This window comes from Macaca nemestrina, chromosome 10, assembly GCF_043159975.1.
Source record: "Macaca nemestrina isolate mMacNem1 chromosome 10, mMacNem.hap1, whole genome shotgun sequence".
Classification (NCBI taxonomy): domain Eukaryota; kingdom Metazoa; phylum Chordata; class Mammalia; order Primates; family Cercopithecidae; genus Macaca; species Macaca nemestrina.
Genome location: NC_092134.1, coordinates 140,138,454 through 140,164,590, shown reverse-complemented (window position 1 = coordinate 140,164,590; position 26,137 = coordinate 140,138,454). Strand labels below are relative to the sequence as shown.

The window sequence follows — 26,137 nt, the reverse complement described above, 5'->3', positions numbered from 1 at the left end:
AGCCTTTTAAATAAACTTCCACTCCTGCTCTGAAGCTTGCCTCAGTCTCTTTTTCTGCCTTAGGCCCCTCAGTCGAATTCTTTCTTCTGAGGAGGCAAGAATTGAGATTGTTGCAGACCCGTACAGATTCGCGGCTGGTAACTCGGCTACTTTCCATCGGTAACATTATGCCTCCCTGAAACGTGTAAAACCAAGCTGTAACCCAGCCACCTTGGGCATGTGTTCCTCAGGACATCTTGAGACTGTACCTTGGGCCTTAGTCACTCATATTTGGCTCAGAATAAACCTCTTTAAATATTTTACAGAGTTTGACTCTTTTCGTTGACATAGCCATCCTATGCTGTTGCTGTGACGGTGGCCAACACAGGGAAAATCCACAAAACGTGGACCCAGGTGCTTCTTGCACATATTGAATCCCCTCCAAAACCTACCTACTTGGGCTTACTCTCCAGAGCCCTCAGATAGGTGGGTTTTCTGTTTGTTTGTTTTAATATATTTCGTCCAGAATGTATAGATGTTATCTGCGGAGGATTGGTCAGCTAGGCACCGATTTCTCCATACCAGAAACAGGACTCTGCCCATGAGTTTTAAATGGGCTCAATTCTCCCATAAAATTCCCCAACCCTCCCTTGATTTACAGTCTCCTTCAGCAACCTGCCCTGTGTCCTCCCATCCACAGCCAATTTTCTTGAAAGAATTGTTTTACCATCTTTATTCCATAGTCCCTACTCTCTTCTCAGCGCCCCCAACACGGTCTCTGCCTCATCATAACAAACAAATCGCTTTTGCCAAGTTCCTCAGTGACCTTCAACGTACTAAATCTGATGGACACTTATTAGCTCTGATCTTCCTTGAATTCACCATCTTTCCCTTTACATCTAGTCCTCTTCCACTGTTTCCTATTTCAGTTAATCATTGGACAAACCATCCTCTTAGACTGGCCAGAACATAATGAGTCTTTTTTTTTTTTTTTTTTAAAACAGGGTTTTGCTCTGTTGCAAAGGCTGGAGTGCAGTGGCATGATCATAGCTCACTACAGCCTTGAACTCCTGTGCTCCAGTGATCCTCCCACCTCCATCACCCAAGTAGCTGGGACCACAGGTGCACACCACGACTGGCTAATTTTTGTATTTTTTGTAGAGATGGGGGTCTCGTTATGTTGCCTAGGCTGGTCTCAAACTCTTGTCCTCAAGCCATCCTCACATTTCGGGCTCCCAAAGTGCTAGGATTACAGATATGAACCACTGCACCTGGCCAATGTATCTTTCTTTACACCTTCTTTTCCCTTATTCCTTATGTTCATTGCTGATATAAATTTCACCTTTTAACTCTCTCTGAAGTCTATCCATATTACTCCTTTTTCATCACCACCAACCTAGACCAAGCTAACTTCCTCTTGTGCCGAGATCACTGCTAAAGTATCCTTTATCCTTTCTGACTCCTGCCGCTCTAATTTGTTCTCTACCCTATGGCCAGAGTGATAGTCCTAAAATGCAAATCTAATCATGTCAGTCTCTTATTTAAAACACTTCACTGATGACTTACTTATTTTAGGACATATATACATGCCAACATTTTTTACCTGGCCTGCCATCGGCTGAGGCTTATCTAATTCTTTGTTTTTAGCTTGCACTGTGGTCCCCATAACTTCGACTGCAGACATATTAACATTTTCTGTGCGGTGGGAAGTCTGTGTTTGGGTTCAATGCTTTTAATAGGTCAGACCTTTTACAGGTGGTTTTGGTCTGTAGGGCAGCGTTTAAAGTGATTTTAAACCATGGAATTGCCCTCGATAAACACATAGGAATATTCTAAGATCAGTAAGAAAGTTGATACAAATGTAGCTGATATGGCTATTACTGTTACATTTATTTATTTATTTATTTATTTTTGAGACGGAGTCTGGCTCTGTGGCCCAGGCTGGAGTGCAGTGGCGCCATCTCAGCTCACTGCAAGCTCCGCCTCCCGGGTTCACGCCATTCTCCTGCCTCAGCCTCCCGAGTAGCTGAGACTACAGGTGCCCGCCACCGCGCCCGGCAAATTTTTTGTATTTTTAGTAGAGACGGGGTTTCACCGTGGTCTCGATCTCCTGACCTTGTGATTCCGCCTGCCTCGGCCTCCCAAAGTGCTGAGATTATAGGCGTGAACCACTGTGCCCGGCTTTTTTCTCTTTTTCTTAAAAAAAAGTACAAAAAGTGGAAATAAGGGCTCACTATGTTGCCCAGGCTGGGCTCAAACTCCTGAGCTCAAATGATCTCCCGCCTGGGCCTCCCAAAGTGCTGGGATTACAGGTGTGAGCCACTGCACCCAGGCAATGCCCTGATTTTTTTTTTTTCTTTTTCTTTTTTTTTTTTTTTTGAGACAGAGTCTCACTCTGTTGCCCAGGCTGGAGTGCGGTGGCCGGATCTCAGCTCACTGCAAGCTCCGCCTCCCGGGTTTACGCCATTCTCCTGCCTCCGCCTCCCGAGTAGCTGGGACTACAGGCGTCCGCCACCTCGGCCGGCTAGTTTTTTGTATTTTTTAGTAGAGACGGGGTTTCACCGTGTTAACCAGGATGGTCTCGATCTCCTGACCTCGTGATCCGCCCGTCTCGGCCTCCCAAAGTGCTGGGATTACAGGCTTGAGCCACCGCGCCCGGCCTTTTTTCTTTAAAAGTAGTTTATTTGATTCTGATTACAAAATACAGGTGAGGAGCACAGACAACGCCTGTAACCCCTTGGTGGCACATCGTCCCAGTCTATGCTTCTATAAATACCCTTTTGTACAACAGCAAACTCATGCTGTCCCCAAGTGCTTGCACAGTCTAACAGCTGCAGAGTTATATGACCAGGTGGAAAGTTAAACAGACGCTCCACTCACAAGGCAGGGCCCCTCCAATTAGTCTTCCGGCTCCCTTTTGCTAATAGTAACTGGTTGCTCTTTCTATTGGTCATAGATAAATTACGCCTGCACAATTCTCCGAGTGCTTTCAAGTAACCTCAGAAGGCAGTGACTAAGACCCTTTCCTTGCTCCCAGCTTCCTATGTCCCAGGCTGCCTGTGGCACCCGGACTGCTGCTGCCCCTGGGTCCTGCACATTCCAGGGTGACGATGGAGGAAGGGCAGGCCAGGCCAAGCATGAGGAATGAATAGTCTTTGTTGGGCTCAGACCGAGAGTCTGTGGGCCTTGAGGACCTCTGCGTGTTTGTCAGTTTTCTTCTCTATGTTCTTCTCGGCCTGTTTTCCTAGCCTCATGAGCTGTTTCTTCTTCCAGTAATGGACCTTGGCCTTCTCCTTCCTCTTCTCCTCCAGGGTGGCTGTCACCGCCTGGTACTTCCAGCCAACCCCGTGAGCCAGGCGCCCAGATAGGCGAACTTTCTTGTAGGTTTCAGACGTACGACCTTCAGGGAAGCGGGAACCACCATCTGGCTTTTCTTGTCGCAGGGCAGTGGGATGCCATCAAACACCTTGAGGCGGTCCAGAGCGGCCTGGCCTCGCTTGGTCTCGTGGAGCAGCATGCCTCGCGCCGCCTGCTGGAAAATGCCTTGGGGACCGGAAGGGGTAGGGGCCTCGGGAAAGGTTTGTGTTCTCTGCTTGTGGAGGAAAGCCAGGTGCTTCAACATGCGACATGTTTCTGTAGAAACTGCCAGAAATGTTGATGCCGTCACAGCGTCGGACCACCACCTTCCGGCCCAGCAGTACCTGCTTAGCCACGATGGCCGTTTCTCTCGTTTCCCAGGCTGGAGTGCAGTGGCGTGATCTCGGCTCACTGCAAACCTCCGCTTCCCAGGTTCAAGCGATTCTCCAGCCTCAGCCTCCTGAGTAGTTGGGATTACAGGTGCCCGCCACCATGCCCGGCTAATTTTTGTATTTTTAGTATAGACGGGGTTTCACCACGTTGTCCAGGCTGATCTCGAGCTCCTGACCTCAGGTGAACCACCCGCCTTGGCCTCCCAAAGTGCTGGGATTTACAGGCGTGAGCCACCACGCCATGCCCAGGCAATTTTTATAGATGTGGAAACTACTATTCTGTATTGGTAGACATGAGAGTGGAACTCTTTTTTTTTAGACGAAGTCTCGTCCTGTTGCCCAGGCTGGAGTGCAGTGGCACGATCTTGGCTCACTGCAACCTCCGCCTCCCGGGTTCAAGCAATTCTCCTGTCTCAGCCTCCCTAGTAGCTGGGATGACAGGCCTGACTGAGGCCTGGCTGATTTTTGTATTTTTAGTAGAGACAGGGTTTTGCCAGGCTGGTCTCGAACTCCTGACCTCAGGTGATTCACCCACCTCAGCCTCCCAAAGTGCTGGGATTATAGGCGTGAGCCACTGCGCCCGGCCGAGAGTGGAACTTTTCATACATTCTACCTCTCATTGTAGCCTCACATCATCTCCATGTCAGAGGGGTGGTGGGTATCTCTTCAGGTGGAAGATTCCTGCGAAGTAACTGTGCAAACAGAGCCAGACACACCTGTCTGAATCCTGAATCCTCCATTCAGACAGGTGTGTCTAGATGGAGCAGTAGTTAACTGTGCAGGCCCTCCAGCCAGACAATCTGGGGTTATAGCCTAGCTTAGTCATTTACTGGTGAAATGACCTGGGAGAAATTACCTAACTTGTCTCAGCCTCAGTTTCCTCATCTGTAAAAGTGTCGGGATGATGATGCTACTACCTACCTCATGGTGTTGTGAGGATCAATGGGTTGGAACATGTAAAGTACTTAGAACTGTGCCAGGCACATAAACACTTGGTACATGTTAGCTGTTAGGTGCTTTGCAAATCACTTGAAACCTATGGCCGAATGTGAAGTGTTCGCGGAACCCCGCTCCGGCAGCGTGAACTCTCACCACCAGGTGTCGCAATTCAGCAGGCACAGTCCCGAAGCTTGACTTGGGGTGGTTGGCTGGGACTTTAATTTTAGCCTATTGTCATTTTTGATTTGATTTGGTGATTTCAAGGGGATAAACTGACATGCTATCTTTTGAAGTCCCTGGGGATTCAGAAATTCCAGCAGAGTTGCTGACATTCAGGCCTGGAAGGAGCTGTTTGGAGTCCTGCCTTTGTTCACAGTTCAAGTGGCATATAATTTATCATTCACACCAGGATATTTTGAGAGTGAAAGGGGAACTATTAGAAACTATGCCAGGACAAGAGGAGTGAGTAGAATGTGCCCCCGAAACCTGCATACAATCACCCTACCTATGTGTAACCTGATGTATGGTACTCCTCGGCATTTTTTGGGATCTTCTCCAGGAGGGAAACTCGATGACACTTCCTCAAAAGCCTGGTATGATAAGCAGTGACTTCATGCATTTGTAAGTCCCTTCCCCAAGAAGGTGGTGCCTCATTGTCAGGTTTACTTGCATTTAGTCCTCGGTGGACACGATCAGTGTGTCTGCGTCACAGACCACTAGTCACCTTTGTGTCCTTTATACTGAATAATCCCATCTCCTCCACAGCTTTTCTTCAGCACTTCCTTCCAGCTGTCAGCCCCTCAGAGGCACTGAGGCATTCATCTCTGAATGTGGTGAAGGAGAGTGAGCAGCGAAGCCATTTTCTGGGCTATTGCCAAGGGAATTCTTCTAAGATTTCATCCATCTCTAAGACTTCAGAATCCCATTATTTCAGATTTGTTTTAATTAATTAATTAATTTGAGACAGAGTCTCACTCTGTCACCCAGGCTGGAGAGCAGCGGTGTAATCATGGTTCCCTGCAGCCTTAACCTCCTGGGCTCAGCCTCCCGAGTAGCAGCTGGGACTACAGGCATGTGCCACCACGCTCATGCATGCCTGGCTAATTTTTGTATTTTCAGTAGAGATGGGGTTTTGCCATGTTGGCCAGGCTGGTCTTGAACTCCTGGGCTCAAGTGATCCACCTCCTTGGCCTCCCAAAGTACTGGGGTGATAGGTGTGAGCCACTGTGCTCTGCCTATCTTTTTTTAAAGGGCAGGAGGACTTTGGGAGGCCAAGGTGGGAGGATTGCTTGAGGCCAGGAGTTCAAAACTAGCTTAAGCAACATAGTGAGGCCTCCGTCTCTACAAAGCAAAGCAAAGCAAAACAAACAAACAAAAAACCCAATTAGTTGGGTATGGTGGCATGCACCTGTGGTCCCAGCTACTTAGGAGTCTGAGGTAGGAGGATCCTTGAATCCAGGAGTTTGAGGCTGCAATGAGCCATGATGGCAAGACTGCCCTCGAGCCTGGATGGCAGAGCAAGTCCCCGTCTCAAAAACAACAAAACAAAACAAAACCCAAAAAGGGCAGGAGGAAGCTAGCATTTATTGAGCAGTCACCACACATCACATGTTGTGCTTTCACTCCATCATCTTGGTCAGTCCATCAACCTTGTGGAATTGGTATTTTCTTTTTTTTCAGACAGTCTCGCTCTGTCGGCCAGGCTGTGAGTGCAGTGGCACGATCTTGGCTCACTGCAACCTCCGTCTCCCAGGCTCAAGCAAGTCTCCTGCCTCAGCCCTCCGAGTAGCTGGGATTACAGGCATGTGCCACCACGACTGGCTAATTTTTGTATTTTTAGTAGAGACGGAGTTTCACCATATTGACCAGGCTGGTCTCAAACTCCTGACCTCAGGTGATCCACCCACCTTGGCCTCCCAAAGTACTGGGATTACAGGTGTGAGCCACCATGCCCGCCCCTGTAATTGGTATTATGCCCCATTCCACAGGTGAGGGAACAGGCCTGAAGGGGTCCCAGCCCATAAAAGCAGAGCCAGGATTTAGACAGGTGTGTCTGGCTCACAAGCCCTGCGACCGCTTCCTCACCAGGCTCTGCTCGCTGGCAGACAAGCCTAGTACATCTCTTTCCCTCTCTGAGACCCAGTTTCCTCTTCTGGAGCCTGGGCAGAGTTGGGTACATGTACTAAGGGACTGCCACAGTGACTGGAAAGATTGGGGCTGGTGGGGGTTCCTTGGGAAGACTTTGGACTTTGTTAGGGGCATTGAAGAAGGCTTTGGATGAAGCAAAATGTGGAAGGAGAATATTTTCCTTGCGGGGAAAGGGAGATCAGGAGATGGGTTATGGGTTTAGTCTAATAGACAAAAACAAGATTGTGTGTGTGTGAGGGAGAGGGGCCCAGAAGATGAGTGGAAACTTTCAGTCTAATTAGCAGAAAGCAAAGGCAACCCTTGTGATTATAGCCAGGTTTTAAAAATTTGTCCCCTGTCAAGCTTAGTGCAATGGTAGGGCATGTGGAAAGCACAGTATACAGTGTCTTTAAAATTTTTAAAATTTTCACTTTTAAAGACGGGGTCTCCCTCTGCTGCCCACGCTGGAGTACAGTGGCATGATCCTAGTTTACTACAGCCTCCAACTCCTGAGCCTCAGCCTCCGGGGTAGCTGGGACTACAGGGGTGTGCCACCACACCCGGTTAATTAAAACTTTTTGTTTTGTTTTGTTTTTGAGATGGGGTTTTCTTATGTTGCTCAGGCTGTTCTTGAATTCCTGAGTTCCTGAGCTCTAGCAATCCTTCCACCTGGGCCTCCCAAAGTCCTGGGATTACAGGCATGAGCCAGGGCACCTGGCCTAGAAATTTTTGATGACAGTAATGATGAGAAGAGGTGGCGTTTTAGTGCTCTTTGGAAACAAGTTTAGGCCTTCTAGCTTTAAGAATCCGGGCGTAGGCTGGGAGCGGTGGCTCAAGCCTGTAATCCCAGCACTTTGGGAGGCCCAGACGGGCGGATCACGAGGTCAGGAGATAGAGACCATCCTGGCTAACACAGAGAAACCCCGTCTCTACTAAAAAATACAAACAACTAGCCAGGAGAGGTGGTGGGCGCCTGTGGTCCCAGCTACTTGGGAGGCTAAGGCAGGAGAATGGCGTGAACCCGGGAGACAGAGCTTGCAGTGAGCTGAGATCGGGCCACTGCACTCCAGCCTGGGCGAGTCTGTCTCAAAAAAAAAAAAAAAAAAAAAAGAATCCGGGCTATAATCCCAGCACTTCGGGAGGCAGAGGCAGGAGGATGGCTTGAGCTCAGGAGTTTGAGAACAGCTTGGGCCCCAGGGAGACCCCGTCTGTACAAAAAAAAAAAAAAAAAAAAAAAAAAAAAATCAAAAACTTAGCCGGACGTGGTGGTGCGCGCCTATAGTCCCAAGTACTCTGGAGGCTGAGGCGGGATCACTTGAGCCCACAAGCCTAGGCTGCAGTGAGAGGCGATCGCACCACTGCACTCCTGCCTGGGCAACAGAGTGAGACCTTGTCTCAAGAAAAAACAAAACAAAACAAAACAAAACCAAAAAAAACAAAAAACATATAAAATCCAGGCCTGAAAAAGCGCCGGGCCAGACATGCCTAGCTGGAGTTTCTCCTGCCTCAGCGCACCCCTGCCGCACATCGTACCCTGTACCCGCCCTTGGAGGCCGCCAGCTCCTGGGGAGGCGCGGCTCTTTCTGCAAGCGGTGTCTCCGGCAGGCGCTGTCAGCATCTCACACAGCCCGCCCGGAACACCGGGGAAGGGGTTCGCAGGAGAGCGGGGTGGGTGGCGAGGCCAGGCAGCCTGGCGAGAGCGAGAGAGCTGAGGCCTGGGCCAGGACGGCCCTTGGGTGCCGTGTGGGCGCAGAGCCCAGGAGAGCGCACTGCCAGGCCCAGACCTTCCCGCCCCTACCCTGGGAAGAGGCCCGTTCGCCGCAGGGGGAAGGCGTGATCAGAGCACCTGGGAGGAGCTGCCGGTCGGGGCGTGCGGGTGGCGGGGCGGGGAGGGGACGGAGGCTTCCGGAACCCCCAGAGGGCACCCGCGCCTCGCGGGCCCTGTGCCCCGTCCCCGGGCTCCCCCTCCTTTAACGCAGGGGACCCAGCCTGGGGCGGTGCAGGGCACTGGCGCTGGCGCCCCCCTCGGCCCGGCGCTCCTTCTCCGCCCCGCCCTCCCCGTCCCACCCCTCCCCACCCCTCCCCACCCCTCCCCTCCCCGCCCCTCCCCTCCCGCCCCTCCCCTGCCTTCCCCGCCCCTCCCCTCCCCTCCCCTCCCCTCCCCTCCCCGCCCCGCCCCCGGGCAGCCCCGCCCCGCAGGCGCGCCATTCCCGGGCAGGCCCCGCCCCCCGTTTCCGCTGGCGGCGGCGGCGGTGCAGGAGCGTGAGCGGTGCGGGGACCCCCGAGTCCTGCGGGCGCGGTGAGTGCGGCCCGGGCGGCGGGCGGCGAGGCGGGTCTCGTGAGCGTGCGGAGTTGCGCGGCCTCGAGACGGCGCCGGGCGGGCTGGGCACCCCCAGGCCGGGTCCCGAGAAGGCGGAGCGGCCGGGGGCGCCCACGGGAGGCGGTGTGGGCAGGGCGGCGGTGGGACGAGAGGACGAGGAGCAGAGTAGGCGCCGTGCGGGAAGCGGGCCGGGAAGGGGAGGATGGGTGCGGGGCCCGGGCACCGAGCGAAGTGGGGTCCCCCAGGGGATGGCTCCAAGGAAGACCGTTTCAGAAAGGGAGCCCCCGGGGCTGGCAAGGGTTCCCGATTGTGTGACCCAGTGCACCGCTTGGAACAGTCCATACAAGGACCCCAGAGAGGGCCAGAGGGCCAGAGGCCTTGGGGCAGGGCTGGGATATAGCCTGCAGTCCCCCGGCACCCGCGACCACTGCCTGGGCCACTGCTGGAAGATCAGCGCTCCGAGTGACAGGACTCTGGCACACCCCGAAGTTGGAGATCTGGCCCATCTGTGCATTCAAGTTTGGGACTTAAAAAAACTTTCTTGTGGTTTTTAAAAAAAACATCCAAACAAGAAACTGGCTTCTTGTTGTAAGAGCAATATTTGTACTTGTACATCTTGGAACTGGAGTCTTGGATCTCCTCCCTCTTTGAAAAATATACGGGTCACTTCTTCATCTTCCCCCAAATGCCTGTGTTGTCTAGGGAAGCTTGGGGTAGTATGGGATCCCCTGAGCTACCTTTCCCTCGCATCACCAAAACGGGGGTAAGAAGGCAGGGGCTTACCACTCTTGGTTCAGAGACCCAGTCTCTCTTTATGCGCGCGAGCCCTTCTGACCTGCAGCTGTCCTTTTCCCTGGGGGTGACTCAGGTATTTCCTCCTCCAGGAAGCTTTCCTGGACTAGTGGAGAAAACCGAAGATTCATGCGAGGATCCCTATATATACCTGCCAGCTCCCTTCTCTTTATTGAAAATAGCCGCAGAGAATGTTGAATATATGCTTTGCTCTAGAGATACACAGCTAGCTTGCCATCATAAGTAATGGGGAGGCGAGGAGAGGGATTATGGATAATTTCAAACAATGGCCTGGATAAATCATTTATATTTAGCTAAGGAATGCAGCCAGAGAGGCAGACAATTACACCGGCTTCCTACCCTTGGCTTGGTCCTGGCATGGCTGATGCAGCTGGGCTGTGGGTTGGAGGGAGAGGATTGGGGTAGATAAAACTTGAAGTATAATTCAGTTCCACTCTCACTCCCTGAAGACCCCCTGTGTGCAAGTCCCTGAACAGGTGAGAGCAGGATTTTTGTTTTTGGTCTGGTTTAATCAGATTTTAATATTCTGGCAGGGCTCTTTGAACCTATGAACAGATATTTAATATTAATAATAATAGCTAGTGTTGATAAAGTAATTTACAGTTGGCCAAGTGTTTCTATGCGCATTACATTAGCTGTATATAATTTTATTTAATTCATACATAATCTTGTAAAGTTTGTTACTTTTTTTTGAGATAGAGTCTCACTCTGTTGCCCAGGCTGGAGTGCAGTGGCAGGATCTCAGATCACTGCAAACTCTGCCACCCCGGTTCAAGCGATTCTCCTGCCTTAGCCTCCCGAGTAGCTGAGATTCCAGGCACGTGCCACTATGCCTTCTAATTTTTGTATTTTTAGTAGAGACAGGGTTTCGCCATATTGGCCAGGCTGGTCTTAAACTCCTGACCTCAAGTGATCCACCTGCCTTGGCCTCCCAAAGTGCTGGGGTTATAGGCGTGAGCCACTGCACTGGGCGAGGTTTGTTACTGTTAATTGTCTTCTTATAGGTTAGGAATATGATGCTCAGAGAGAACAAATATCTAAGGTCACAAAACTCATTAAGTAAAAGAAGCAAAACTTGAACCTGGCTTCTGACCTTCCTGCCTTGTGCCTTCTATTCTGCCGTCTGCCTCTGCCCTTCTTTTATTTTATTTTATTTTTTGAGACAGGGTTTCACTTTCGTTGCTCAGGCTGGAGTGCGATGGCACTATCTCGGCTACTGCAATCTCTGCCTCCTGGGTTCAAGCGATTCTCCTGCCTCAGCCTCCCGAGTAGCTGGGATTACAGGCACCCGCTATCACACCTGGCTAATTTTTGTATTTTTTGTAGAGACAGAGTTTCACCATGTTGGCCAGGCTGGTCTCAAACTCCTGACCTCAGGTGATCTGCCTGCCTTGGCCTCCCAAAGTGCTGGAATTACAGGCGTGAGCCACCACATTCAGCCCCTTCTTCTATTTTTTTCACTTTGTTGCTTGGGCTGGAGTGCAGGGATGCAATGAGCTCACTGCAGCCTCCAACTCCTGGACTCAAGTGATCCTCCCGCCTTAGCCTCCCGAGTAGCTGGGACTATAGGTGCAGGCCCCATGCCCAGATAATTAATTTTGTTTTATTTTTTATGGTAAAGACAGGGTTGTGCTATGTTGCCCAGGCTGGTCTCTAGTCTTGAATTCCTGGCATCAAGCAATTCTACCTTGGCCTCCCAAAGTGTTGGGATTACAGGCGTGAGCCACCACGCCCAGCCCCTTTCCTCTATGTTGAGCCTTGTCTTCACCTGGCACCACTTATTTGTGCAACCTTGGGCAATTTACCTCCTCTTTCCAACTCTCCGTTATTGGTGGGATATGGGATTAGAAATATTCTAGAGTCTCTTCCAGCATCAGATAATTAACAGTATAAGATATTAGCAGCCACTCAACCAATTAGGAAGTGTGCTTTATGTAAAAAAAATTAAAATTGTGGTAAAAAACACTGAATGTAAAATCTTTTTTTTTTTTGAGATGGAGTCTTGCTCTGTTGCTCAGGCTGGAGTGCAGTGGCGTAATCTTGGCTCACTGCAACCTCCGCCTCCCGGGTTCAAACAGTTCTCTCCCTCAGCCTCCCGAATAGCTGGGATTACAGGTGCCCGCCACCACCCTTGGCTAAATTTTATATTTTTTTTAGTAGAGACGGGGTTTCACCATGTTGACCAGGCTGGTCTTGAACTCCTGACCTCGTGATCCACCCGCCTCGGCCTCCCAAAGTGCTGGGATTACAGGCATGAGCCACCACACCCAGCAGATGTAAAATCTTAAGTGTACATTTTAACCATTTGTAAGTGTACAGTTCAGTAGCATTAAGTATATTTACATTGTTGTGCAACAGAGCTCCAGAAATTACCTTGTAAAACTGAAGCTTTAATATTCATGAAACAACTGTTTCCCCCTCCTCCCAGCCTCTGGCAGCCACTATTCTGTCTGTTTAGTGTCCTTTATTAAGCTCCTTCTGTGTGCTTAGTAAATTCCTTGAGGAATTAATCTGGAGAGTTGTGGAGAAGCAGCCCAGCTTAGGTGGGAAGCCCTTGAACCTGGGGTGGCTGGAGGGAGTGCCCCTTTGTCGCAAGCCTGTAACCCCAGGGCCAGCCAGCACTGTTTTTTTTTTTTTGTTTTTTTTTTTTTTTTTTTTGAGACGGAGTCTCGCTCTGCCGCCCAGGCTGGAGTGCAGTGGCCGGATCTCAGCTCACTGCAAGCTCCCCCTCCCGGGTTCACGCCATTCTCCTGCCTCAGCCTCCGGAGTAGCTGGGACTACAGGCGCCGCCACCACGCCCGGCTAGTTTTTTTTTTTTTGTATTTTTTAGTAGAGACGGGGTTTCACCATGTTAGCCAGGATGGTCTCGATCTCCTGACCTCGTGATCCGCCCATCTCGGCCTCCCAAAGTGCTGGGATTACAGGCTTGAGCCACCGCGCCCGGCCACAGCCAGCACTGTTAAAGTGAATAAGTGAGTGGGTTGGGCCTTGGGAGGTGCCCTTACCTCCTTTAGCGTCAGCTCCCTGCTTGCAAAATGAGGATAACAATACCAAGTACTCAGGATGTTGGGAAGGAGCCATGAGCTGATGTATGTGAGGCACATAGCTCAGGGCCTCATATACAGCAGGTGTGCAGTAAACGGTGGCTGTTATTTATAACTTTGTAGAGGAGACTGGACTAATATGCTTGGAACAAGAGAGGACAAGACTTCTTTTCTTCTACCATGAGGGCCCCGCCTGCAGTGGTTGTCATCCTTACTGACTAAGAGGGAGTGGATCTAATCCAGGTGCATTCGCCTGGCATTCCGCATCCTGCCTGTCTAGCCTTATTACCACTCTTCTCCCTCCGGGAACCCTTGGTTCTAGCCAGACTAATCTCCCAGGCATGCTTTGCGCATTCCTTCTTGGCCCCTTAGTTTATCCTCTTCCACCTTTCTGGATAGTTCTTCCATTCTCCTCTTTCAAGACCCTTCTCATGTCTGAGCTCCTTTCAAGACCCTGGCATCCCATCCCAAATGAACCTCTTTTTCCTGGGAACTCCTATGGCATTTTCTGTCTTCATTTTGTTCTTGGCCTTTATAGATTTCCTTGGGTGGTTCTCTGGTGAACTCCACAAACGGTGTATGTGTCACATGTATAAGAGTCTGTGCTGGGGCCGGGCGCGGTGGCTCAAGCCTGTAATCCCAGCACTTTGGGAGGCCGAGACGGGTGGATCACAAGGTCAGGAGATCGAGACCATCCTGGCTAACCCGGTGAAACCCCGTCTCTACTAAAAAAATACAAAAAACTAGCCGGGCGAGGTGGCGGGCGCCTGTAGTCCCAGCTACTCGGGAGGCTGAGGCAGGAGAATGGCGTGAACCCAGGAGGCGGAGCTTGTAGTGAGCTGAGATCCAGCCACTGCACTCCAGCCTGGGTGACAGAGCGAGACCCCGTCTCAAAAAAAAAAAAAAAAAAAAAAAAAGAGTCTGTGCTGGGCTGGATACTGTGCCTCACATCTGTAATCCCAGTACTTTGGCAAGCTGATGCAGAAGGATCACTTGAGGCCTGGGATTTGAGACCACCCTGGGTAACATAGTGAGGCCTCTGTATCTAAAAAATTATACATATAATGTATATATATATATTAGCCAGGTGTGGTGGTACACACTTGTGGACCTATGGACCTATGGTCCCAGCTAGAGGTGGAAGGATCACTTGAGTTCAGGAGTTCGAGGCTTCAGTGAGCCATGACTGTGTCACGGCACTCCAGGCTGGGTAACAGAGCAAGAATTTTGTCTCTTAAAAAAAAAAAAGTCTGTGCTAAGTTCTGATGCTGCAAAAATAAACAAGATAAACGTCCTTATCTTCACGGGGCTTGTTAGCCAGTAAAGAGTTGAGAAACGGGTTCGAAAGATGACAATTCAAAGGACAAGGCGAATGGCTTCTGAGAGCAGAACGTTATGTGAGCTGAAACAGTTCGGTCACCTTGATTGAGGAGCACCATTTCATGCAGAAGGTGGTGGTGGACATGAACCCTGGAGGGGAGCTTGCATTTCAACAGAAGGAGTAAGGATCAGCCTGGGGCGCTAGGCCCTGAGAAAGTTGGGGTGTGTGAATGGCGCAGGCGGGCCAGGTGTGGGATGTGTGCAGGGAAGCCATGGAGGAGAGGTTGGGCAGGTAGACAACAGCTGTATTGTGGGCGGCCTCAGATCACCAGCCGAGAACTTTATCTGTCCATTCATTCTTCCAAGAGAAGTTGAGTGCCCACCATATGTCAGCATTAAACTGGTGCTGTGAAGACAGCCATCAACCTTGGGAGACCCTGGGAAGTTTGCAGGTTTTGAGCAAGGGTAACAGAAGCAGGGCTGGGCTTAAGGAGGGTGAATCTGGGGTCTATGAAGAGGGCACATCATGGTAGGGAGAGTGGCTGGGCACCTGTGAGGAATGGTGAGGAGGCATTGAACTTGAGACATTTTGGAAGTAAGATCAGGATCATTTGTAACTTGATTGGGTGGGGAAGTGAGGAAAGGATGAAGGTGAAGGGGAATTGAAGTTGATTCTGTGCTGGGTGATTGTGAAAATGCAATGCCATTTGCTGTTTCCAGTAGGTATTGTTTCGTCAACTAGATTGCAAGCCCCTTGAGGGCGCATGGATTCTCACTCCCTCTGATGTTCTCCTTGGCCCTGAATTCACTGCTGTGAGGCACAGAACAGAGTAGGCACAGTGGACCCCTCAGGATCTCAAGAAATGAATCTTGCACTTTCTAGCATCCCAAATTTGTATCCACAGTAATATGTGTTCATGGGCCTGGCTTTCTCCGGAGTCATGTTTCTGCAGAGTCAAATGTTTCCTGCATCTATCCTCACACCCCAAGTTAACTGCCTTTCAGTTTCTGCTGCAGTTTTATTTCTCACTTGGTGGCCATTTTCCACCAAGTTTTTATTGCTCCATAAGAGTAACTTTGAATGTGGTAGAGATGAAAACAACAAGGTGGCCCGTTCCTTCCTATTGACCTCATAGCGTATGCGATGCAAACGCATCTCAGTCCGTTTACACACTTTTACATATCTTGAAACTTTGGGTCACTTGCGAGTGGCCAAAATTGTAATATTAAATCCTTGGATGACAAAGGTCTACCCCAGGGATGCCAAATACATGGCGGGGATTCTGTTACTTCTGTAACTGCCCGTGGCAGACATCACTAATCAATTGCAGCTGTGTTTTCTGCTGGGCCAGGGCTTGGGTTCTGATCGTAATGTCTTGGGTACCCACCAGCAACTGAGTGGCATTAGCACACTGCCTTCCTGTTTGCCATTTCTGGCCTTCTCCATTTGGTGAGTGAGCAGTTTCTTGGTGAGGGATTGCTGCCCCAAAGAGTGGTCCTTGATGGACAGAATTCACCCTAGAGTGGCTTCTTACCAAAGTGATGATCTAATTTTTTGCCTTCCTGCAGGAATATCCTGGAACCTTCTTTTATTTGTCAGCAGCCAAGGTGTTTGCAGGAAGTTCAGAGAGAACAGGTCAGTGTTGGTTCAGGTCCATTGTGGGGCAGGGCCTCTGAACGTCTCTGTGTTATCCACTCCATCTGAAGTCAAGGTCTTTCTTGCCCTTTAACTGTGGGTTGGGGAGGATAGAAGAGGATGCTGACATTTTCTAGTTGTCCTGCCCTGACTCCTGGCTTTGCTTTTCTAAGCTCCTTAAATTGGGCTTTGGGGGCCAGGCAAGAATTATCTCCTTCGCACTGTTTCTGATTGGTGGCTGATGGTACTCTTAGATTCTTTCTTGGCCACCCCATTTGTGTGGAGGAAGCCTAGGGAGAGGCCTGTAACTTCCTGCTTCCTGTCTCCTCCCAGCAGGCTTGGGAGCCAGGGTGGAGGGGCCTCCCAACACAGGCCAGAAGAGAAGCTGCAGGAGTCCTGGCCAATCCTCAGTGCCTCCATTTTGCTATGCCCACCGCCCTCCACCAGCACCCTTACGGGGCCCTCTTCTCTGCTCCTCCAGGCTCCTGGGGGTCCTGCTGATGGTTTATTCATTGTTCCTAGCACTTGTGCATCGAGACCTCCCCTGTGCCAGACTACAGACCAGGCAGCCAGACAGTGGGGGTAGATGGTGCTGATTCAGGTTCCCTTGGGGTGCTGTTTACTGACCTGGGCCTTTTATGTTTAATTTATGTGTGTTTTCTCCTGCAGCTTCTCCCTGCTGGGTGATATGTAAAATCTTACTTTCCCTGAACCCAATGGTGTAGTCAGTGGAGCAGGGAGAGGGGGCGGAATGGTGCTGGCTGGTGGCTCATCTTGCCAAACATTCTCTTGTCTGTGGGTTCCAGCGGGGGTTATTTGGTGCCCCAAGAGTGGCCAGGAGCTTCTTCTCATCCTGCCATGCCTTCACGTTATACTTAGGATGCTGGTACTCACATTTGTCATCAAAATCAGACTCAGTTTTAGACCCTTTACAAAGGTCCACAACCAATTTAACTTAATCAGATGAAGTTATAATTTGAATCTCATTTAACTTTCACAAAGGCCCCGCGGGGTAGCTGTCACGTCCTCCTCTTTTATCGGCGGCAGCAGGTAAGGCCCACACATAGTGTTAGCCGGAGCGGGGGCTCCAGCCCAGATTCTATGACTCTGCAGCGCCTGCCTTTTCTAATGCAGACCTGTGGCAGTTCTGAGTTCTTAACTGACGCTGGGAATCCGCTCCAGGTCCCTCCCTGAGCCTGCTTGCAGCAGGAATGCCTGAGCTCCCATTTTAAGTCCTCCTCCCGCCTCCCTGGGGCCCGTGTGGGTGTCTGCTTTCATTCTCGCAGCTCTGGGATTTGAGGCAGCGCCTGTCACTGAATGGTGCAGTGGTGTGGTGCAGCCAGACACATGGGCTTGGGTGGAGGCAAATTCGTCTGGTGAAGGTCAGGCAGCAGCCGTCCAGGTGCAGTGGCTCAGCCTGGAATCCCTGCACTTTGGGAGGCTGAGGCAGGAGTTCAAGACCAGACTGGGCAATATAGTGAAACTCTGTCTCTATTAAAAAAGACTGGGCAGCAGAGAAGGAAGGACTTAAGGACAAGGGAATGACCGTCTTGCTGTGCAGCATGTCCCGCACATCCTGTGGGGCCTGTTCCTGGTGGGCCCTGCCAGACAGAACTTGGTGAGGGGCTCCCCAGGAGGCCTGTATGGCCTTGGGGAGACACAGAGAACCCCTGACATCAGCAGCTGTGTCTATCCAGATGCCTGCCTTTCTTCCGTGCATCTGCGTTGAAACCCAAGTGAGGGAGACGTGAGTGGAGGCCTTGGCAGACAGGACGTTGATCCTCTCCGATGGCTGTGGCCCAGGGAGCTTTGGTTTTGCCATTTCTTCTCATGCTCCGGAGCCGTGCTCTGGGATGTTGACCAGCTCTGGGGTGGGAGGTTCTTATCCTGGCCCCTGCTCCTTCCTCTAACTGCTGTGCGAACTTGGGCAAGTTGATGGCTTTCTTCAGGCCGGTTTGCTCACCCACAAAGCGGCAGGCTGAGTGACCCATTGCCAAGGTTCTTTCTGGCTCTGCTGGAGGTGGTTTCTGAGGTGGTATGAGTTGGGATGCCTGGGTTTTGGCTTCCAGTCCTGGGCCTGCCTTCTGTCTCTGACTAGTGCCTTCTCAGCCTCTGACCTGGAGGTGGATGGAGGAGGAAAGAGTGAAGTTAATGAGTAAACTGGAGATGCTGACTCCTGATAGGAGCCTGACTGGGGGTGGAGGATGTTTGCGGAGATGGTCCCCTGCCCTGTGAGTGGCGAGTGGCGGAGTCCTACTGCCTGACTTCTGTCCTGTGCCGACGGCTCTGCTGTTGCTTTGGTTTTAACTCTCTTTTCCGTGCCCCTGCCTGAGGCAGTGAGGAGTAAGCCTCCGGTCCTGGACTCCAGCCCTGCATGTTAATCATTTCAACTTCAGTCATAGCCACAGCATCACGAAATGAGAATATCCGCCTGGAGCAGGTTAGCTTTCAAACCGTCTCCTTGCTCTCAAACCAAGAGCGTAACCAGAATTTCAGCCTGAACCAGGAGGGTCCTCTTCAGAATGGGAAAGAGACAGAAGAGCTCTTTGCTGGCATCTGGAGTTGGGAGCATGATCCTCTCTGCATTTCAGCCCAATACTTTGGAGCCAAATGTAGATTTTTTTTTTGCCTATTGTTTAGTATTATCTGTGCTTTGATTTAGCACACCCCTTCCGCCCTCTGTTTTCTCTCAGGCTCCCTTGTGGTGGATGGCTGGAAATTGATGATACTTTGAATATTCACTCACTTTCTGAGAGTCTTGTGACCATTTCTATTCTCAATGGTCATCATTTTTAGAACATCGGATCTTGTGATAGGAACAGGAAAGGATGGGGTAGAGAGCAGTCCCAGGGGTCTGAAGAGTCAGGAAGCTCAGTAAGTGCCCCCTAAAATCCCCCACCTGCTGGGGAGGCTTTGCTGTTGTTGCAGGAAGGCTGGAGGGTCTTGTGGCCTTCGGGGTACAGGATCTTGGTGAGGCCTTGGCCTTGGCCTTAGTAGCTTAGGGTTGCTGCTAACTCTTACAGCACGTTTGTGCAAATTTGAAAAATGGCCCTTCTTCAGGTTACAAGCAAAAATTAAAGTGAATACATTATTGTGTAGCCGGAACAAAGTCCAGCTATGTCTGAGGCAACCCCCTTGAGCCCTGGTGGGCAGTGACCCTGGCTGTGCGCACACTTGCGGGCACACCGCCTCCAATCATGGGGTGCACATGTTGCTGGGAACACACACAGTCTGGTCCCTCCCCTTGCAATGTGGGGAATGTGTCAGGTTCAGAGTCAGGGAGAGGGCCTCTGAGGACAGTGAACAGGTGAGGGAAGTGAGCTGGGGTGGGAGGGATTCTCAGAGCCAGATTGAAACACGGTGCAGCCATGCACGTGTGTGTGTGTTAGTGACCGTGTGCACACTTGCCTTACATGTGTGCTGGCTGTACTTGCATGGGTTTGTGTGGGAGGGCACTCTGCATTGTTTTGGCACTTAGTGGAGTGGCCCACGTGTGCACTCTCAACAGATCAGAACAGGCCAGACACAGTGGCTCACATCTGTAGGCCCAGCACTTTCTGAGGCCAAGGCAGGAGCATTGCTTGAGACCAGCCTGGACAACATAGTGAGACCTCATCTCTAATAGGAATAGAAAAAAAAATTAGTCAGGTGTGGTAGTTAGTGTGTGCCTGTAGTCCCAGCTACTTGGGAGGCTGAGGCAGAAGGATTGCTTGAGCCCAGAAAGTTGAGGCTGTAGTGAGTCATGATCGCACCACTGCACTCTGGGCTAGGTGACAGAGTGAGACCCTGTCTCAAGAAAAAAAGGGGCTGGGCATGGTGGCTCACACCTGTAATCCTAGCGCTTTGGGAAGCCAAGGCAGGCAAATCATGAGGTCGAGAGTTCGAGATCAGCCTGGCCAACAGGCTGATCTCGAACCCTATTTCTTTTTTTTTTTTCTTTTTTTTTTTTTTTTTGAGACAGAGTCTCGCTCTGCCACCCAGGCTGGAGTGCAGTGGCGTGATCTTGGCTCACTGCAAGCTCCGCCTCCCGGGTTCACGCCATTCTCCTGCCTCAGCCTCCCGAGTAGCTGGGACTACAGGCGCCCGCCACCTCGCCCGGCTAGTTTTTTTGTATTTTTTAGTAGAGACGGGGTTTCACTGTGTCAGCCAGGATGGTCTCGATCTCCTGACCTCGTGATCCGCCCGTCTCGGCCTCCCAAAGTGCTGGGATTACAGGCTTGAGCCACCGCGCCCGGCCGTGAAACCCTATTTCTACTAAAAATACAAAAATTAGCCAGGCTTGGTGGGGTGCACCTGTAATACCAGATACTTGGGAGGCCGAGGCAGGAGAATTGCTTGAACCTGGGAGGCGGAGGTTGCAGTGAGCCAAGATCAGCCACTGCACTCCAGCCTGGGCAACACAGCAAGACTCCATCTTGGGGAAAAAAAAAATCAGTATATACCTGTGATACGAGTGCCTTCCCGTTCGAGGGCAGGGTAAAACCTGGACACGGTACCTGGGAGCCCTGCTGGCAGCCTCTCCCCTGGCCACCTGCCGGTGTGGAGATTGAGGCTGAGGGGCCCGAAGCTCTCCTGCAAGCCCTGGGGCAGTGGTGCCAGGGACAGTAGGAGCAGATCCTGCCCCAGCAAGTCCCCAGCCCCCTCTCAGGGCCAGGCTCTACAGGAGGGCTCAGAGGGGCAGGGTGCCCAGCTGAGTTTGAATGAACTGTGTCTTTCCGGGTGTGTGAACATGCAGAATGACATGTTTTGTTTTAGAAAAAAATGAGGTAGAGGTCTGGGCTTGCAATTTTCTACTTGTCTTCATCCTGGGAGATTCTAAACAGCTTTGTTTAAAAACTGGACGTACGGATTGCAAAGACCTAAGTGAGGAAGAAGCCATTGGGTCCCCCAGGAAAGCAATTAGGTTTGAAGCCAGAGTTTGGATTTGTTTGACCATTCTGAGTGCTGTCTGCAGCATGTGTGACCTGGAGGCGCTTACAGCATCACCCATAGTGCGAGTCACTCCAAATTAGTAGCCATTTCAAACTGGCTTCCACTGACTTGCTGCTGGGGATGGGTGGGACTGGGGGGGAAGCTCCAGGCTTGGCTGTTACCCGTCATCCAGGCTGTGGCTGGTAGAGAGGGGAGGGGGCTGGAACAGCCTGTCTTGGCTCTGCCTGCCCCCACTGTTGGCCAGAGAAGCTAGAGCTGGTGGTGGCCTGTGTCTGTGAAGGTCTCCTGGATGGAGTAGTTCGTGCCCACAGTGCAGGGAGAACACTGGAAACCATGCAGTTCAGGGCAGGGTTGGTGGAACTTTTTCTTGGCATCCATGGAGAAACTCAGAGGGCATCAGGCTGGGCCTTGAGGGAGGGCTGGGATTTAGGGAGGGAAGGGAAGGGTCTCTGAGGGGTTGTGGTGCTGGCTGGGAGCTTGGTTGGGGTGGGGACAGGTGTGGCCCGCAGGAGAGGGTGAGCTGTTCCCTCTGGGGCACCTGGCATGCTGCTCGGAGCAGCTCAGGCGCAGGAGGCTGGCGGTGAGAGCCAGTGTTGGTCTTTGAACAGTGGAATGACAGGATGAAAAGGGGCATTATAGGCAAGGCGCAGTGGCTCACGCCTGTAATCCCAGCACTTTGGGAGGCCGAGGGGCGGATCACGAGGTCAGGAGATCGAGACCATCCTGGCTAGCACAGTGAAACCCCGTCTGTACTCAAAATACAAAAAATTAGCCGGGCGTGGTGGCGGCGCCTGTAGTCCCAGCTACTCCGGGCGGCTGAGGCAGGAGAATGGGATGAACCTGGGAGGTGGAGCTTGCAGTGAGCCCAGATTGCGCCACTGCACTCCAGCCTGGGCAACAGAGCGAGACTCCATCTAAAAAAAAAAAAGAAAAGGGACATTATAGGGAAAATTTGATTGTAGCAGAATTCAAGGTTTTTTTTTTTTTTTTTTTGAGATGGAGTCTCGCTCTGTCACCCAGGCTGGAGTGCAGTGGCGCGATCTCAGCTCACTGCACTTCCGACTCCCTGGTTCAAGTGATTCTCCTGCCTCAGCCTCCTGAGTAGCTGGGATTACAGGCACGTGCCACAATGCCCAGCTAATTTTTGTATTTTTTTTTTTTTTTGAGACAGAGTCTCACTCTGTCTCCCAGGCTGGAGTGCAGTGGTGCAGTCTCGGCTCACTGCAAGCTCTGCCTCCCAGGTTCATGCCATTCTCCTGTCTCAGCCTCCCCAGCAGCTGGGACTACAGGCACCCGTCACCACACCCAACTAATTTTTTTTGTATTTTTTGTATTTTTAGTAGAGACGAGGTTTTACCATGTTGGCCAGGATAGTCTTGATCTCCTGACCTTGTGATCCACCAGCCTCGGCTTCCCAAAGTGCTAGGATTACAGTTGTGAGCCACTGCACCTGGTCTCAAGGTGAATTTTTTTTTAAAAAGCATCGTTTTGGCCGGGCGTGGTAGCTCATGCCTGTAATCCCAGCACTCTGGGGGACTGAGGTGGGAGGATCAGTTGAGCTCAGGAGTTTGAGACCAGCTTGGGCAACATAGCAAGACCCTGACTCTATAAAAGATTAAAAAGCGTAGTCAGGCAAGCGCATCTGTGGTCCCATGCGCATCAGCCTTCACTCAGGAGGCTGAGGTGGGAGGGTTCAGGAGGTTGAGGCTACAGTGAGCTGTGATCACACCCCTGTACTCCAGCCTGGACAACAGAGTGAGATCCTGTCTCAAAATAAATAAATAAAATAAAAAAGCATCCTTTTTTGTTGCAAAATAATAAAAACTCATTATAATATCCAAACATTACATAAATTATAGAAAAGGAAAATCTCCCCTAATCCTACCCGTCAGAGATAATCACTGTTCATACTTTGGTTTGTATTATTTCCAGATATTTCTGTGATAGACTAGCATCCAGCCCTCTACGTATTTATCTTCTCAATTTCCATAAATAGAATTGAATTCAACTTACTGTTTTGCCCCTTCTGTAGGCATCTTCTCACATCGGTGCATTCAGAACAACCTCATTCTTTTCCACAGTTGCACAGATTTGGCGAATGGATTTTGTTCCGTTCATTACTGAGATCTATGCTGCATAGACCACCCCAGAATATAGTGGATTAACAGAAACACCGTTTTCTTTGCTTCTAGTTCTATGGGTTAGCGTTTTGGGCTGGCCTCTGCGGTCTTGCCTGGGCTTATTAATGTGGTAGCAGTCAGCTGGTGGCTCTGTAGACCTTGGACAGTCCAACGGAGCTTCACGCATGTATCTGGTGATTGGTGCTGGCTGTCAGCTGGGCTTCTCCCCTGCTGTGTGGTTTCTCACTGTCAAGGAAACTAGCCTTTCGGGTGAAAACAGTCTACAAGACCTCTTACTGTCTAGGCCCTGAAGCCTCACACACAATGTCTGTTGATTGCCAGTAAAAGTAAGTCATGGGAGCAGCAGAACTCCGGGGTGGGCAGACTCCACCTCTTGGTGGGAAGGCTGGCCATGGCACAAGTAAGGTATATGTGTTCCAGGCGGGGAGGACGTAGACATGCGATCCCTCCCTGTGCCCAGAATCATGAGGAATAGACGCCACAGATAATGAGGAATAGACCCCACAGATCTTCGGAAGATAGTGCAAACCCCTTCTCCTCCCAGCTCACTGTTCGTCCCCAGACGGGTCATCCAGAGAAACTGGCAGACACTTGATCTTCATGCTGGGCGTCCTTTGAAGTGGAGTCAGTGTGTTGTGTGTGTGCACGCGGCTAGCGCTGGCAGAGGTTTGGGCTTTGTAGTAGACAGTGTCTCCTGCCCTATGGCTCTGAGAGCTGTAGAAGTCAAACCTTCCTGCCCTCTGCAAGCTGCCAAGAGCTTGTCTTCTTGGTACTCCCTGCTAATTTTCATGGCACGTCTGAGAAATGTGTCGATGAGCGACAGGTCTTTAACAAAGCTAGTCCGGTCTTCCAGGCCCAGATCTCTGCTGGGATTTTATTCATTCATTTGCCCAACAGCTGTGCTCCAGGCTTCCTCCCCATCCCCTCATAACCTCGGGTATGAAATAAGAGGGCCCAGACCTATGTGATGCACGACTTCACTTTTCCTTCTCGGGCAACTCACAATGGACTCGACACTCACTTCCCACAAGGTGTTTGTGTTTATATTTAGTTTTCTCATCACCTGCCTTAGTGGCTGTTCCCTTCCTGTGAAATGTTACCAATGGCAGGGAGGCAGGAGGAGGCAGGGGAAGAGCCAGCGATGGGTCATTAACGAATCCTCAAAGCCCAGCTTAGAGGATGCAGCAGTGGAGCTGCTGGTGGAAGAGCTCTCCCCAGCACCAATCATCCATCAAACTTACCTCTCCCCGGAGATCTGAGGCTGGACCTGATGAAATGCACTTTCTCGTGCAGCGGTGTTCTTTTGCCTGTCGACTGCTGGGTGGTTTTTGCATTCATCAAATAAGAACAAAGGCGGAGTGGGCTTTCGTGTTTGAAATCCCCTTGGTGTTTTATTGTCTCCCTGCTCCCCCTCGGCAGCTTTTAGTAAAGACATGTTTTGTAGCTGAAAAGGTTCACTGTGAAAGCATCCTGCACCCCCACAACTCAGCCTCTGGGCTGGCCTCCTCAGCTGTGCTGTGGGAAAGGCGTTGCTGAAGACTGTTGGAGGAGGCGGCACGGCCTGGCACCGCAGCACCCTTGGGAGCTCCCCAGTGCCTCTGGGTGACTTGGGGGCGCCAGCATTGTGCTCCTGTTGCAGGGTTAATGAACTGATCAGCTCACAGATTTCGTATTAATCAGTGCTCAGTGTTGACGAAAACATGCAATGCTGACTCTGCAAACCTTTGAGAAATCTGGCATCACGGACAAGAAAAGAAACCTCAGCAACTGCTTTTGGCCAAAGAATTGGAAAAAACTGGATAGCGCTCCTCAGCCTGCTCCAACTGAGGGTTTGCTAGCTTGAGGCCTGTAGCAGGTAAATTCCCCAGAAGCAGAGACTGGCGACGCCCTCGCTGACTCCTTACTTCTCTGCTCAGGTCCCCACTCCACGCCCCTGTTACTTGTTCTCCATGGCTGTGAGGATGGATTCAAACTCCCGCATGCTCAAGTCATACTGTCAGTTAATCATTAAGTCATTATTGTGCGCTTTGATTCCTCAAGGGTCTGAGGTATCTTTGGGCCCAGGTGCTCTGTGTGATAGAGCTTTAGGCAAGTGAAAAGTTAGGTCAGTCCCCAGCTCTTTCTGCTCATGGCTACAAATGTCTATTTCTGTTTTACCCAGGTCCCTCATAGTTCCCGGGAGCCCAGTCCTGCAGGACCTGTAACACCAGGAGTGGGCTCTGAAGGCAGCAAGCCAAGTAGGAAGGGATAAGATTGCTACAGATACAGCCAGAGCCCTCTGTGGAGGACCCAGAGGAGATGCCTGCCTTGACTCAGCAGGCAGCTCGCACTGCTGTATGGCCACACCTAATCTGACATAAAAAGTGATGCTACCCACGTTCATCATCCACCTTACCCACTGGTTATCCAAATGGGTCTCAGTTGTTCGGAACATTGAATGTCCCCGTAAGGATAAGGATGGTCCTTCCCTGAGGATGCTCAGTGGACTCCCTGGGCTCTGAGGATTGTTCTGCAGGAACATAGTTGCAACATCTTTGGAACAGGTGTGTGGCTTTCCCAGAGAGGCCACAGTTGACTGGCTGAGAGGGAGGTTAGAAATGAGTAGGCAGGCCTCCCTGCCACCACGCCCAGGACTGGGGGAACTGGCGAGTGCTTTGAGCCTGCCCTTGGCCTGGACACTGCAGGCTGAGCCTCTTGCTGCAAGGAGCTCACATTGTGATGTTCAGATTGAACCTGGAACGTGGAAAGCATTGAGAGTCCTGGAGTTGACCTGAATCATACACGTTATCTTCTCTGGGAATACTTTTGGGGCCGCTGGCCTTTGGGATGCTGACACTAATTGCAGGACACACTTAGGCCAAGAAGGGAAGCCATGGAATTGCCCCCAGTTCTGGGAGATGGGCTGGCAGTCTGATTTCCTGGGCCCACCTTGCAGCTGGCTTTGGTTGTGCTGTGCCCATCAGCCGAAGTAGATGGACTTGAGCCTGTGTTTGGGGGCCAGGCCTTGGGGGCAGTAGGGATCTTGAGTGTGAGCCCCCATCCTGATTCTGGGGCAAGGGAGAAGGTGAATTTGACCACAGGGAGAAAATTGGAGAGGTAGGGTCTGGTCTCCAGCTTACCCATAAAAGCTAGTGAGT

The 26,137-nt window shown here is 51.1% G+C and overlaps 1 protein-coding gene and 1 pseudogene across 2 annotated transcripts in view; one reads left to right on the top strand and one right to left on the bottom strand.

Annotated features, from left to right (window-relative positions):
• Window positions 1-3,143: 3,143 nt before the first annotated feature.
• On the bottom strand, window positions 3,144-4,654 carry LOC105484246 (putative ribosomal protein uL13-like; annotated as a pseudogene).
• Window positions 4,655-9,010: 4,356 nt separating this feature from the next.
• LOC105484133 (tetraspanin 9) overlaps window positions 9,011-26,137 on the top strand; it is a 210,786-nt gene continuing 193,659 nt past the window's right edge. The window contains exons 1-2 of one of the 2 annotated variants that reach the window (XM_011745462.2): window positions 9,012-9,093; window positions 15,861-15,927. The gene's annotated coding sequence lies outside the window, so the exon portion shown is untranslated. Of the gene's footprint in view, window positions 9,094-15,860; window positions 15,928-26,137 lie in introns of both variants that reach the window. The other variant, XM_011745461.3, reaches the window with a different exon arrangement.